General features: G+C 33.4%; 1 protein-coding gene across 1 annotated transcript in view; it reads left to right on the plus strand.

Annotated features, from left to right (window-relative positions):
* The first annotated feature begins 1,573 nt into the window (after positions 1-1,573).
* Positions 1,574-15,236, plus strand: part of LOC147067724 (very long chain fatty acid elongase 7-like) — a 198,936-nt gene continuing 185,273 nt past the window's right edge. The window contains exon 1 of the mRNA XM_085952867.1: positions 1,574-2,188. The gene's annotated coding sequence lies outside the window, so the exon portion shown is untranslated. The remainder of the gene's footprint in view (positions 2,189-15,236) is intronic.

The raw sequence follows: 15,236 nt of genomic DNA on the forward strand, positions 1-15,236 counted from the left end.
TGCCATTTCAGGCCGCATGCCTCACGGGCCGCGGGTTGTGCATCACTGGTCTAGCCCGACAGGACGTCACTGCTATGTACTTATAATAGATAATGTATTTCGATCGTTAAATCAATTAATTTAGTAATAACTTACTAACTATTATTAATTAACTATTTTTTAATTCAACGAATGATTTAAGAATGTAACATTCTAATTATTGAACATACATAATTTTGAAAGCCCTTCTGAGAAAATATATTATAAACATCAACAATAGAAGACATCCCGCAGGAATCGAACCTGCATCTCTCGTGTATCGCGCCCACTCCATATTGACCACAATGCTAAAAGAGTGATATTTAATTACGATAGATTTAAACTAATGGCTTTTAATACTCACTGAAGCGCTTTCCAAATTGAGCTACATTGCCGATCAGCTTTTGTATTTCAAATATATATATATTAAATCAAAGTACGAACCTATTACTTTTTACTAACCGACGCTTACCTATATTGAAATTATTAAATTATATCGAAATTTGAAAAAGGTGCATATTACTATATTATTGTATCACAAACTGAGAGGAAAATAGGTATTGCCCAAAGCATAACAATATCCCTGCACAAAAGTAAGGGTTCTAATACTTCTAATAGCTAATATTTAGAAGTAAAAGTAGGTTAATTAAGTAGGTAAACAAAACAAAAAAATGCCCTCCCTACGTAAATTTGAATCTTTGATATCGAACTGTTTTCAATTAGCTTGTAGGTATTTAGGTAGGTATATACAAGTGCACCTATAAATATTAAACAATGGGCAGATATTAAAAAGTTAAAATTGTTTGAATCCATTGATTTATTTGGAAAATTAAAAATAGATTGTCCATTTTTTATTGTAGGGGGCCTCAAAATCAGTCAGTGCGTCGGGCCTCCACGTCACTAAACGTGCCACTGTATATGTCTGGATAAAAGAAGACGTTCTTTAATAACCCGTGTCATTATATAATTATGTTTTGAATATGTATAAATAAATCTCTATATTTTTAGGTTAATTATTTATGTTTATCTTTTTCTAGTTTACATTTTGTCATTACTATTTTGGCGACTTACCTTTTGCTATGTTTGACAAAATACATTTAATTAGTGTGATGGCTTCGAATATGTGGTAAACTTAAATAGTTTGTCAAACAATTGACTTTCGACAATAAACGAAAATCTGACGATTGCATAAAATATATACCTACTTAGTTTTATTAATCCTAGAAATGTAAGTAATCAGGAAGAATTCCGTCTTTTTGACCGCACTCCGCCTTCCCAATATACCTATCGCTTTCTGCTGAATACCAACACATCGAATAACATTAGGTATATTAATAATTTTTATTTATCATTATGAACATATTTTCACCACCTTCCGACGTGATACGATATGATATCCGCAAAATAAACGCACACAATTATATTAATATTATAAACACTACAATTTGATAAAAAATAAAGAATACACAAAACCGGGTATTATCACGTATGGTTAACGTTATGTAAGTGTAACTTTGTCTACCAACTAAACGGACATTTCCTCTGTTCAGTTGGTACGATTACGGTAGTGAGATAACCTAAAAGTGGCTTCGCGTCGTCGGGCTCGGCTGTCATTTAGTATTTTTAAATATTTCTATCTATTTATATCAATTCAAATCTATTTTAACTAGTTTAAAGTGTTATCTGTTCAGATTAGTTGTGTCACTTGGCGCCTTATTTTGTAACAAATGATAGTTTTAATAAATTAATTAATCTTGAAATCTGTCACCTGATACTAGCCAACCTCAATCTTTACAATCTCAGTTTTATATGACAGATCTCTTCGCGTATAACGTTGCAGTGCTTAATATTTTATTTTTAAAAGAATAATCATTTAATATCTACGGTAAAACTAACTGTGATAATTTTGTCGTAATTGGCGGTTCGTTCGCAAAGTAAGACAAATAAGGTGTAACGCATTATTTCTTAAGGAGCTTGCATCATTTTGAAAGTGAAACGAGCCGTTGTGGGCTGTTGCTAAATATTATGTCAATAAAATAAGAAAAGGTCCATCGGAGTGGAGTGGGAAAGACTTTTTCGCCCGCTAAACCGTTGACAGTTGTGAGGAATCAATCCATCGTCCAGGCATTCCATTCCACCGGTCAAATCACATTGCTCAACTCTAAATAAGGTAATGTCAAGTAACTGTTTTAATATACTAACTTTCATTCATGACAGGACATTATTTTCATCATGTATCGTAATTTTATATTATTTACTAGTGGTTTATGTACGTCAAACGATTCTTCTAAAACTGTCGATGAGTCATGCCTGTCAAGTGAACTTCTATGAAAAAATATTTAGGTAGATCTGTCATTTACTAGACACGGTTTTAATTATTACTACATAATTTTGAAAGTGTCAAAAAGGATATATTTTATTGTTGCATAATAGATAAGCATTTATAAAATATCTTCCTGGATGTATGTTTGACATTTAATTTATTCGACAAACTTTAACCCTACTGACAGCCAATTTGAACCTATTATCTATCGGCCATGAATTGTTGGATAAAATGGAATGTTTCTTTATTGGTTTGTTCTTTTTAAAACCTGTTTGTTATGACCGGTTTTAAAAATGGAACGAAAGTGGCTACAGTCATAATCGTGTACGAATTTTTATTTTGCAAATGTACTGACTACTGCGGCGGTTTGCTATTTTTGTGTCAAGTGAAGTGAAGTGAAGTGCATGTCAGTGGGTTCGCGAGACGCGAACGGATATCATCAGCCGCGCGGCGAACATCTGCGAACACGCCCACTTCTTGTGACGAACAGATAGTGCTCAAAACGGTTTAAAACCAGGCACTAGACTTCATTTTATAAGGCTAATAATTTTATTTAATTTACCAAACATTTACTATTGAGTATCATTATCAACAGCATCGTCAGTTGGACTTCTGATACACATAATTCAGGAAAAATCTAATATAAACATGTCGCACCCCCAGTAAAATACTGTAGTAATCCAGAAAATGGCATTTTGCAGGAGAGCCATTTGAAGTTTCAAATATTCTTTGTAAATACAGGAAAAGTCTGAATGTAAAAATTATTCCTCATTTTTATGGAAAAACATGATCTATTTTCAACTGTATCCATCATTTTTCTCTAAAACATATACAAATAAAGATATTTGAATATTTCTGAGTTACGACAGTATTTTATTAGGATATTTGAAAATTTCATGGTAAAATTTGAATCAACTCAATATTTTCTATGTAAATTTCCCTACCATCACTCTAATAATTTCAACTAATTTGTTGGGCACTGTAAAGGAAGGTTTTCAAAATATTAAGTTATGGTACAATCTTTAAAGATTTATTGAAAAAAAACAAGAAAAATACAATTATTAGTTCAAAACAACAAAAAAATACTTAATTATTTTATTTAATGGGCAAATAAAATTTCTAGATACGATTTTTAATTTTTAAACATCACTTGGAAGAGAAGCAACAAAATCATGATAAAATTCACGATGTTTAGCATTTCAGAGAGAAAGCAAATCCTTCTTTTTAATTGTCGTTATTTTTGGCCGCTCTTGATATGCTTTGGATGAATCGAGACCATCCATCGGTAACGGTTTACCTATTTTCCATTGACGAACATTCAATTTACTACATTCTTCATGATAACTTGTTTTAAAAAAATAATGTATGGATAGTCTCTGTCTACTTTTATAACTTTAATCTTCTGCCACAAAAATTTTTCTCCATTTTCATCCGTGTTGTAATTTTTACCGATTTCATCTGCTAGTTTTTTCTTGTTGTGAAAATTATTTGTTGTCATGGGTTTAACAATGTATGGTTGTCCTGTTTTATAACTTGTTTGTACAATGGTAATCATTTGGCCGGGCACAAATATTGGTCCACTTTTTAGAGCCCTAGTCTTCTGCTGCTCAATTGTAGAATGGACAATATCGCCTTCATTTTGGGTATGCCCGATGACCAAAAACTTATGAGAGATCGTTTTATTTTTTTGTGAATTCCTGATGGCATATAAATACATTGCAGCAATGTATTTATTTTTATTCTACCCGGCACAATTGTCTCTGTAAAAAATAAAAAGCTCAATGTGATGATATTTTTCACATGCAATGTAATCGAGTACACAGCTACCAATTTCATTGGATCTTCATGCAGCTTGACTCTCATCCCACATGTATCAGTTTGCAATATTTTCAGTGATATTATAGACTGTAAGATTGTACATTGCCGACTTCGTTTATAATAGAAAGTTGACACATTTCCGCAAGGAAGCGGTAAAACAGCCTGCAAATCATATACAGCTACATTAATGACGCTGTTTTGGCCATTAGTTCGGGACTCTGCTACGTCTTTGGTCTTTTCATCCCTTGCCTCTTTTTTTCCAGGTTGATGTGTCTCATACTTTTCTTGAAGTTGTTCTTTTTCTTCTGGTGAACAATTATTGTATGGGTCGCATTCAACCCACAAATCTTTTTTAGGCTTAAAGAAGCCAATATTAAATTCGTCATTAAATATGGATGTGTATAATAGTGTTCTTTTCCAAATGGCATATTGCTGTCAGCTTGTTGTTTTTTGTATAACCGATACATTTCAGCAATTGTTAATTTACCATCTAAATACAATCTAGATGTCTGTGCACGCAAATAATGTTACTCGATCACTGGAAAGACTTAATGTGAGTTCTTATATCATTTTTTAAATCATCTTCAATTTTTTTGTGATTGCCATGGTGACCTCTTTGTTCTGGAATTGGCGTTCCGAAAAGAAGATCCCTTGTTTTCCACACAGTGTAGCAGTACCTTTCACTCACCCCAAATGTGTTGATAAAGTATTTTTTGCATACTTCTTGTATTTTACTTCCATTTAATTGAAGTTGATAACAAACATTGTTGCCTCTGCTGCTTCCAGTTTTTTTGTTTGAATACTTTGGAACAATAATATCCATGCAACTAGTGAGAAAATTACGATGTATCTCAAGATCTTACTGTAGTAACAGAGTTACAACAGTATTTTTTTGAAAAATATTGTTTTAGTTTTTTAGAAAGCTTCTTGTAAAATACTGTCGTAACTTAGTTACAACACTATTTTATTATCGATTTAACAGTTTTCGGAAAGTAATGTACTGTATTAAATGCTTTCTCTCTGACAATATTTGAGTTTGAGATATGACAATATTTTATTAAAATAGCAAAAAAAAATACGAATCCAACCACATCCATAACTCGAAAACGCCGATTTCAGACTTACGACAGTATCTTACTGGGGGTGCGATGTAGTCACGTAGGCACTGTCCATAATGTGTGACCAGTAAAATATATGTTTTTTTTTAAATTCATATTATTAATGGCGGAACTAGCTAGTAACCACCAGTTCTCTCGTTCGGCATTCGATCTAGCTTGGTGTCCTAACCACATAGTGTGAATTTTAATATACTTATGAAATAAACCTAATTATAATAGTGAGCGCTTACTTAGGGTGCCTCATTACATTCTATATTATGTATTAAGGATGACGCCATAGTTTATATTTTTGGACGAACTTTTCCTTTATTGTCTGTTTTACATAAAGTTTTCGATGATTTGTCAATTGCTAGGGTAATTTTATTTTTAGGAAATCCAGGTCGTTGCGTAAACACACGTATGTTATTTTTTATGGACCAAGAACCCAATCAATTGGTCAAATGGCCACTGTCTATTTCTCGTAAAAGCTATATTTAATATAATTTCTACTCAGTGGGCCAATATGCTCGGCATGGGTACGACAAGGTAATTTATTTAAAAATTAGTATGTGATCGATCTACTGAATAAATTTAAAAAGAGGAAATGAAAATATGATTATTTTTAATACATACAAAGATCGGAACGTAATATTAACTGGACTTGAATAATTAAGAATGACTTAAGTAAGTATTTTATCCAATTTTGATAAATGGGTAAGGTAAAAGCGATTCTCAGTTGTATGAATAGATAAGAATAGTAAATACCTATTTATACTTACCCAAGTAACCATAATACCATTTTCTCAAATTCAGTTGTTTGGAGACATGGCTTCTGATTAATTTAATTAAAATATCCATATATTATAGTAAATAAACAGTATCAATCAGTATGCACGTGTTTTTTTTCCCACAGTATTACCAAAAAATTAAAGCTCATGCCACAGCTGGATACAGATTTTTGAAATTTTCAGTTGAATGGTTTGAAAATATAAAGGATCGGAAGCCACTTCAAATGAGTTTTTAATAGCTAAAATGATGTTATATACGTCGCCATAGGAATGGTTTGTCGAATATCCGTTTTTGTCTAAATCGACCTTTTAATGCAGAATGTTTTTTTGTCTAAATGGACCAGAACCATCCTTTTCTTTAAATTGCTTTGTAATGAATACATCATTCATATGCTGTAAAAACAACAATTTAAATACCTCCATGTATTTAAATATAGGATAATGAAATTTGTTTATCCTCTCCTGAACATTTGACATTTGGTCTATTCGACAGACCAATCTACAGCGACGATTGTGTGACAAAGTTTCGAAAAGTAGGTGGCTAGGTCTAATTTTTGTAGAAAGGCTGATATTTAAAATGCGACGTACATATTTACCTGCGTTTATTTCTTCAAAAAGATTCTAGGTATGTACCTAAACGCGATGTGAAAATCTGAAACAATCAGGGAGCACAGAAGTAATCTGTTCTGTGGAAACAAACAGCAAAAAATAAAATAAACGGTGTTTCACTCTTTACACGTGAAATAAATCGGTACATAATTTATTCATATTATTTAATAGATGCCTATTTAGTATGATTGAATTGAATGTTGTATCTTACTATGAATTGAATTAATAAGTAGATAATTGGATAAATACTTTAAAAATATAATTTAAGAGTACCTACTTACTCCCAGTTTCTTATCCATACTTACGTAAATTTGCGAATTTGATGCATTCCTTATTTGATTACCAAATAAATGCAATATTTTAGTATTTAGTATACGAACAGTGATTACAAAAACGGGGTCCTCATTTCTGAGTTATGATAAGAAATTAAAAAAAAACACAGGGTACAATGTGTATTTTAATGTTTAGTCATTGCTTTCTGGGCCACAACAATTTGAGTAACATGCTTTGAACCATCTGTTGCATTCTAGACTAGACAGGATGCCTCGAAATGCGAATATCCTCTCGCGTATGATAACAATATCAGTTATTTAAAAAAATATATTTTACTAGTCTCTATGTAGTGTGTATTCAGTATTGTATTAATAAAGGACGTTTACATATTATCATATTATTGAAACTACTTATGTCATTTGTATTCAACTGTTTTCTTTTGCAGTTTTAAACTTTTCTACACCTCTAAACATATTAAGTATTATCTTCTGTGATCGGCCATCTTTTAGAATGGAGTAAAGTATTATATTTTATGTAGATTAAATTTAATCTCAGGTATTTCAATTAATTTAATGATGTACCCACTACACAATGAGAAACTAATCAACATCTATAACATAATAATTATTATGAAGATGGTTGATCATAGAAATGAAAAGTGTGGCAATAGATATGACGAAAATGATAAAATTACATAATAATAAACCAATAGTAATTTAAATTATTGTGAATATTATTGAATTTATTTTTTATGAATTCATACATACTTATAATAATATGTACACACAGTCACACACGCGTACATACATATAAGTATAATGTATTATATAGAGATTGGACTTATTTCCGTCAAACCGGGATTTAGGGTGCTCGTACATGTCAACCACATGTGGGTGTGCCATATCGCAGACCAGGTGTACAGTAAAAACAAAACAATGATTCGGTTCGTGGATTGTATGAGTACGAATACGTATACCGTTGTCAGCGGTACGGGCACATCGACTGCCAGGTAATTAGTAGCACTAGTAGGGCTAAACATCCGCACGCACACCATCGACCAACCGAATCATTGTTTTGTTTTTACTGTACATTGCTCGGAGCGCCTAAACATGGGGAACGAATGCTAAGGCTGGGAAATAAGAGACGAGTCGCTGTAAGTAAGGTAATTCGAGTGCTTAAAGTCAGACAACGTTATCTTTAAAATAGTGTTTTTTTTTTTTTTTTTGAGATAACGTTATTTTACATTTACGGCTACATGATAGTCAAACAACGTTATGTCAATCTTTTCTAATTTCTTATTAAATCGTCAGTAAAGTTTAACGCTAACTACATAAGTTACCCTTGTTTTCATATTTTTTTTAAAAACTATCCCTATAAATTTTAACATCATCATAAGCAAGACAAATGTACAATACACAATAAATTATAAAATATTAACTTTAGGTTTTAAATAAACATTTTGGCTCTCCTGTAAAGTTGCACTTTTGTAGATAGTGTTGTTTGACACTAAGCCCTCGAATTGACGGGGAAATAAGCGGCAAGTATGCGCATCACTTCGGTCAAAATAATGTATATGTCATATGGGGCTGAGAGCAAGCGGCGCACTTCACATTACTCGCAACTGAATGTTGGAGTACTGCTGGCGTACTACACTAATTGCCGTCCTCCGCCGATTACCTTATCGCATCTCGTCGCCCGTATTTCCTCACAACGATTTCTTATGCCCAGACACTCCGCGCGCTGGACTCATGGTTAGCGATCTGTGGGAGAAGTTTTGGCACAGGCATTAAACGGCTCTATAAGTAGGCAACATTAAACGCAATAACGAAATTGAGACAACCACCGGCTACAATTATTGACGTAGTGATAAGATAACTTAGGCAGAAGCGAAGCGTGGAGGGAGGCTGTTAAGATCCTCCATAAATAGTGTATATTAAACTTTGTTAGTCATACGTATTTGTTTTTATTGAACTAAGACTACAATTTACAGATAGTATTAGTTAGTTTTTAAAAATCATTTAAACTCTGCCTGGTTTAAACCATAATAGTTTTGATATATTTTGGGTACATAATTGTGCACACTCTATTTCATTTATACTTATTTGTTTTCATTGGATTAAGAATAAGTACATTTTCACATTGTACGTTGGTTAATTTTTTTTTAAATTCATTAAGCACTGCCTAAACCAAACTATACTAGATGAAACATATTATTCTATCTATATAATATCCAAAGTTACGTATGAATTAATTGAATAATTTTAGATTCTTTATAGAAGATTATATTTTGACTATTATCTATCATGGCTACGTTTTCGCAGGGTTAAATTGAATTTTAAAAACTATCCAACACAATCTGTAAATTGTAGTCAATTCAATTCAATGAAAACAAATACGTATGACTGACAAAGTTTACTACTTATGCGATAGTTATGGCGAATTTCAACAGCCTATTTCCACCCTTCGCCACTGTAATTAAGTATAGTATAATTTGATTAATATGTGTATAAAACGTTAAAAAACGATCTACCATTTTGAGTTGTCCCATCGAGTCCCATTTGTCGACCAATATCATCGCATTATGTAATATTATTACATATAATAAACATTCATTGTGTAGTTACTTTCTATTCCCAAATTATTTGTCAGCATGCGACATGTGCATAATATTTACCATGGGGAGAATGTTTGATAGCAACTGCTCGGCAAATTTATATTCATTCATCCATCCGCTTCCGCTCGCAGTAGGTACCAACCTACCAGCACTGCACGTCAAGGAACATCGACAGCGTTACATCTTCTAGCATTTACGAACACAGTTAGCAGGTAACCAATAATGTTTACAACAATCTGCAATTTAAATTCAATAAATAAGTCCCGTGACGGACGAATGGTAACGTGTGTGTCTCTGATTCGAATCCAGTGTCTAAATAAAATGACATGTTATTTTTCAATATGCATTCAGACACAGAGCAGGGATCTAACAGATTGAGCACGTGGCTACCATATATTTCTCATGCAAAATTGATTAGTTAAAAAATCTCTTCGTGAGGCGGTCAAGATTCACGTTAGATTGTAGATCCAATGAAAACAAATAAGACATACCATTGATCCACTCTGCTTAACAGTATCCAGTATCGAAGCACAGAACATGTGCACGGTCGTTTTACTTTTCTCGGTCCATCGTCACCTCCCCTCATGTGAAAACCTGCAGCTTTTGTCGCACTGTCGAATGGTGACGGAAGGGCGACGGAATCCGTGCGGCTGATCATGAAGCGCGAGCCAAATTGACCGCTAAAAACAAAAAAACGTGATTTTGACATGACATTCGAAAAGTGTAGGTACCTATGTGGAATATGATAAAAACGTTCAAAACGTCATGCAGGTGTCGATGCAGTGCAGTTCAATGTGAGGTGACCTCATTGGCTCATTGTTGCTTTAGTGATTTCGGCAGATTTTGCCAACTGACAATGTTCGTTTAAAGGTTCAAAATGTGCTACGGGATGGGAGCACCAGTCTGATAATATTTTAAACACCAAGTACAACGACATTACACACTTTTTCCCATAGCGGCAGCTTAATGTCACGTCACGTGATAGTCCGTGACATGCACCTCAATTTGGTTCGCGCTTTATCCTCTTGGGCGGCATCCAGAACACACATATAACAACCGCTTCTTCGTGATCACATCCGTCACTAAGGATCGATGTGTCAGCCCACGACCTCAGGTATTTATAGTGTGTACAATACATAATAAACGGCGGAGATATCCATTCACAAAGCTTAAGTTCCCATCTATCACAGCGGTAAGACAGGGGGAGGGGCATTTCGTCCTCACAGAATACAGCGTTGACCTTCGTGGGACTATAATTTGGCTGATGGCAGAGTCAGTCATGGCATTGCGTATTCCAAGTTCACTAAAAAGACAGCCATCGTCTACAGTATTTTAAAAGTATTATAAGACATAAGGTGGTGATTTTTTCGTGCACCTACGGATGCTGTTGGAAAAATACATATACACCTATTATTTGTTACATATTATCTAATTAAGGTTTTGCTAATTGAATCATTGCGAGCAGCAAGTGTATTAGTATGATAAGTGGTATTACAGAGTATTTAGGAGGACTGTGGTATTAACCACCAACCATGAAAATCTTAAGCAATAATATAATATATAATTTAAAACCACTAGAAAAAGTATAATGTAGTTTAATTTACCATATTTATGTATATTTGCGCAATAAATACATAATATCAAATATAGTAGTTTATCGAATATGACTTGGGGTGCTCGTTTTCTACAGCATCTAACGATGTTGTAACAAGGCTTATCGTTGTTCATCCACGAACATATTGATACCAGTATATTTTTACTTTTATAATTATTGATTTTTTATTGCTGGGCGCCACTCAACTTTGGCTAGTAGTGGAAAGATATTAAGTATAATCAACAATGTTTTGAATTTCCATATAAGTACATAGATTTATAGTACCGAGAACAATTTAATAGGATCTATCTATTTTTTCCTCAATCAAATTTGTCGTCTCATCAATTATTTTATTCAAGTATATTTGTCTTTCTAGTTTTTGTAGACTTATATTAATTAGATATATAAAATTGTTTATACTTAGCTATATAAAATATAAATTGTTTCACCGTGTCAGGCTTATAATCAATGCACTAGGTTTTTATCTCCACTACTCCATGTGTCTTCATAAAATTCCGGGCGTGTAAACCGTATGAGTGGCGTCCTTCAAGGCTCTGCTGGGAACCTATCAGGACCATGGCCCCCACAAGAGGGGGCTGACAGGGCTCTAGCCTAGGGGCCCGGGCTCAGGAGGGCCCGGCGTGGCGGGTCGACCACATAATTGAGACATCTTAAATATGCTCTAATAGTAAAAAAGTCGCCTGCGGCGCTATTTTACTTTGAAGTTGTTACCATTTAAAAATATATGGTTTTGCAATGCAATTTTGGTTTAATGTATGTTGATAGTCGACAACTACACTGAATTTTTATTTACCTCGAACACCATTTAAAAAACGCCACTGTAGAACGTCAGATGCATTTAACCTTAGTGATAGGTAGGGGGTCCTCCAAAGATCCTTGCCTGAGGGCCCGCTTCAGTATGTGGGGGCCATGATCAGGACCCCGGGTATGAATGTAGTTGACATGACTGCAGACTAGGTACTCGTATTGTTGTTTTTGTCAAGAATATATCTGCAAATACATCCTCTCTTCGTATGACGTCGCTAATTTACTAGAAAGTAAATCATCCCCGTTGAAAACCATCGGTCCAACTGTATTTCGAATAGGTGAATAGTCCTTTCAACTGACACATAATCTTGAGTTGACATTTCCAGATAATGTAATTGGCATAGTGCAATTCGTCAAATTACAAACAAACGTATTTTAATTGGTTTTTTATTCCTTCTACTTTAAACCGTCAATATTTGCTGACAAGATTTTTACTTACAAAGTTTAGTTAAGGGGGGACATGCTCGTCGAAGGTCAAAATTGAGTTTTTATTGTATTTTCAAACCATGATCCTGGACACTCCTTAAACGTTGTAGATAATCTATTTATATAATTTTGAAGCCTTATTATTCTTTATAGTTATTTTAAACATTTGATGACTGCATGAAGTATTTTTGTTACATAAAATAGTATTCTTTTAAACCTCTCGCTCTAATGTTTTAGAATATAGTCATATTTTGGTACAGAACTGTGCAGCGGTGTTAAGATTTTTTACATTTATTAATTTTTAAACGCATTTATAAAATGATTAGTATAATTTATTACGAGATAATTTTTGTAAAATATTCACGATAAAAAATTATATTGATAATCTCTGTGATCCCAAATTTGACAAGAATTAGGCATTTTATTATTCAAAAAATCGGCAAGATTAACACATTTGAAGATGATTCTAAAGATATTTATTACAAGCTATGTCCTTGATCATTCAAGTGTGATAAACATCTTATGAATAATGATTGCTTTATAATAATTATTGACCTAAGAAGAAGGTGGTGTTTTTTTGAAATACGCCATTTCTTTTGTCATTCCCTAGTTGTTAAACTACAACATACGGCCGTAGCCATAAAATGACAAACTATAATTAAAGTAGGGAGTAAAATTATGTTAACGCGCGTGTTTGAACATGTACCTAACCGAATTTTTTTTTATTTTTTTTTAAACGGTACACGTTCAAACACGCGCGTCAATATCATTTTACTCCCTACTTCAATTAGAGTTTGTCAATTTATGGCTACGGCCGTATGTTGTAGCTTAACCACTAGGGAATGACAAAAGAAATGGCGTATTTCAAAAAAACACTACCTTATTCTTAGGTCAATAATTATTATAAAGCAATCATTATTCATAAGATGTTTATCACACTTGAATGGTCAAGGACATAGCTTATAATAAATATCTTTAGAATCATCTTGATATGTGTTAATCTTGCCGATTTTTTGAATAATAAAATGCCTAATTCTTGTCAAATTTGGGATCACAGAGATTATCAATATAATTTTTTATCGTGAATATTTTACAAAAATTATCTCGTAATAAATTATGCTAATGGTTTTATAAATGCGTTTAAAAATTAATAAATGCAAAAAATCTTAACACCACTGCACAGTTATGTACCGAAATATGACTATATTCTAAAACATTAGAGCGAGAGGTTTAAAAGAATACTATTTTATGTAACAAAAATACTTCATGCAGTTATCAAATGTTTAAAATAACTATAAAGGATAATAAGGCTTCAAAATTATATAAATAGATCATCTACAACGTTTAAGGAGTTTCCAGGATCATGGTTTGAATATACAATAAAAACTCAATTTTGACCTTCGACGAGCATGTCCCCCCTTAAGTTTCTTGCATTTTTCATATCATTGCCGAACATATACATTGCACCATGCTGTACAAGTTCATGGCTCGTGCTTATTTACTTCTTGTTTCAGCAGAAAAACAAAAGAATTAAAAATGTACTTAAATGCACAACGTATTGTCGCGATAGTATGTTTACGAAAGGGAATCGTTTGGAAACGGAACATCTTAACCACATAAAAGTGTTCGTAACGTAAAAGACAGAAACCACAATGGTAAATTACTCTTACAGTAATTCTTAACCTCTTTATTGATCGCAGTTTAATTCACTTTCAATCGGCTCTGCCAGCATTGTTGTCACTTTGCTCGGGGCTACTATTTACTTATTCCAACTCCTTACTCATGTCTTGTTATTCGGCACGGTAAAGCAGTTATTACATCGCAAGAAGATCGCGTGGGTGTTCTCGTAAATTGAATGATATGACGAGAGGCATTTTTACTTAATAATCCTGTATGATTATGCTATAGTTTCACATATTTTTGCAAAAACGAGTGAATATTGTTCGTAGTTACTTTTTTACTAATTTGTAATCATCATTGCACCTACATTTCGATGTGGACCTTCAGGAATCGTTTCCACTCACCATGTCTTAAAACTTCCACTAAATGACTAAAGTGTTGATCTCCCAATATTTCTTTTCCTTTCTGTCTATTAAAATGGATAATCTTGGTTGATTGGGTATTGTGTGTCATCCATCCCTAAACATGGCCTGTTCAACGGGTCCACTTTCGCGGGATCACTGCACAACGCTTAGTCAATGTTTAATTGCACTCTGCAACTAAACTTCAATAGATAAGACATATATTATAATATAATATTATGAATTACTTATTCTTATACCATCTTTAGTTTCATCTATAATCAATGAAAGTACATAATTATGCTTTCTCAGCATCGTCATCATTTTTGGCACTAAAACCCTTGCTGGATCTACCATCTCCATCGTGGCGATCCAAATAAATTCCAGTGCTGCCACATTCAGGTTCCTTAAATCCCATGTGGCGCAATCCAACCTTCTCTTACCACTAGGGAATGCGTATATAATCCTCCTTGGTGGTATTCTATTCACCGGTTCAGTGCAGTCTGTATTTTTATATGCCACTCGATCTTTTTATGCCAGTAAAGTGTATACAGCACAGATCCCTCAATGTGCAATGGCAGCGGAGTGTAATTTTTTTAATAGTCTGTTTCTGAACACCAACTGCCCAATAACATAATGATTAAAAATAAGATATGGAATATAACTTTTTCTTGTAGCTTTCCCGATCCAGACGTGTTTCTTTGAATTGCTCTTTGTTGGGGACCGCGTGGAACAGTTCCTGAACTAATTCCAGTCCAGTGTTTTATGTTACACAGCCAGGAAAAGCGTTTTCTCCATATTTGTTTTCGTCTCTCAATTTTACCTTT

The sequence above is a fragment of the Rhyacophila brunnea genome, unplaced genomic scaffold (genome assembly GCF_057557595.1).
Source record: "Rhyacophila brunnea isolate RB1 unplaced genomic scaffold, BYU_Rbru_1.0 scaffold_3, whole genome shotgun sequence".
NCBI lineage: Eukaryota > Metazoa > Arthropoda > Insecta > Trichoptera > Rhyacophilidae > Rhyacophila > Rhyacophila brunnea.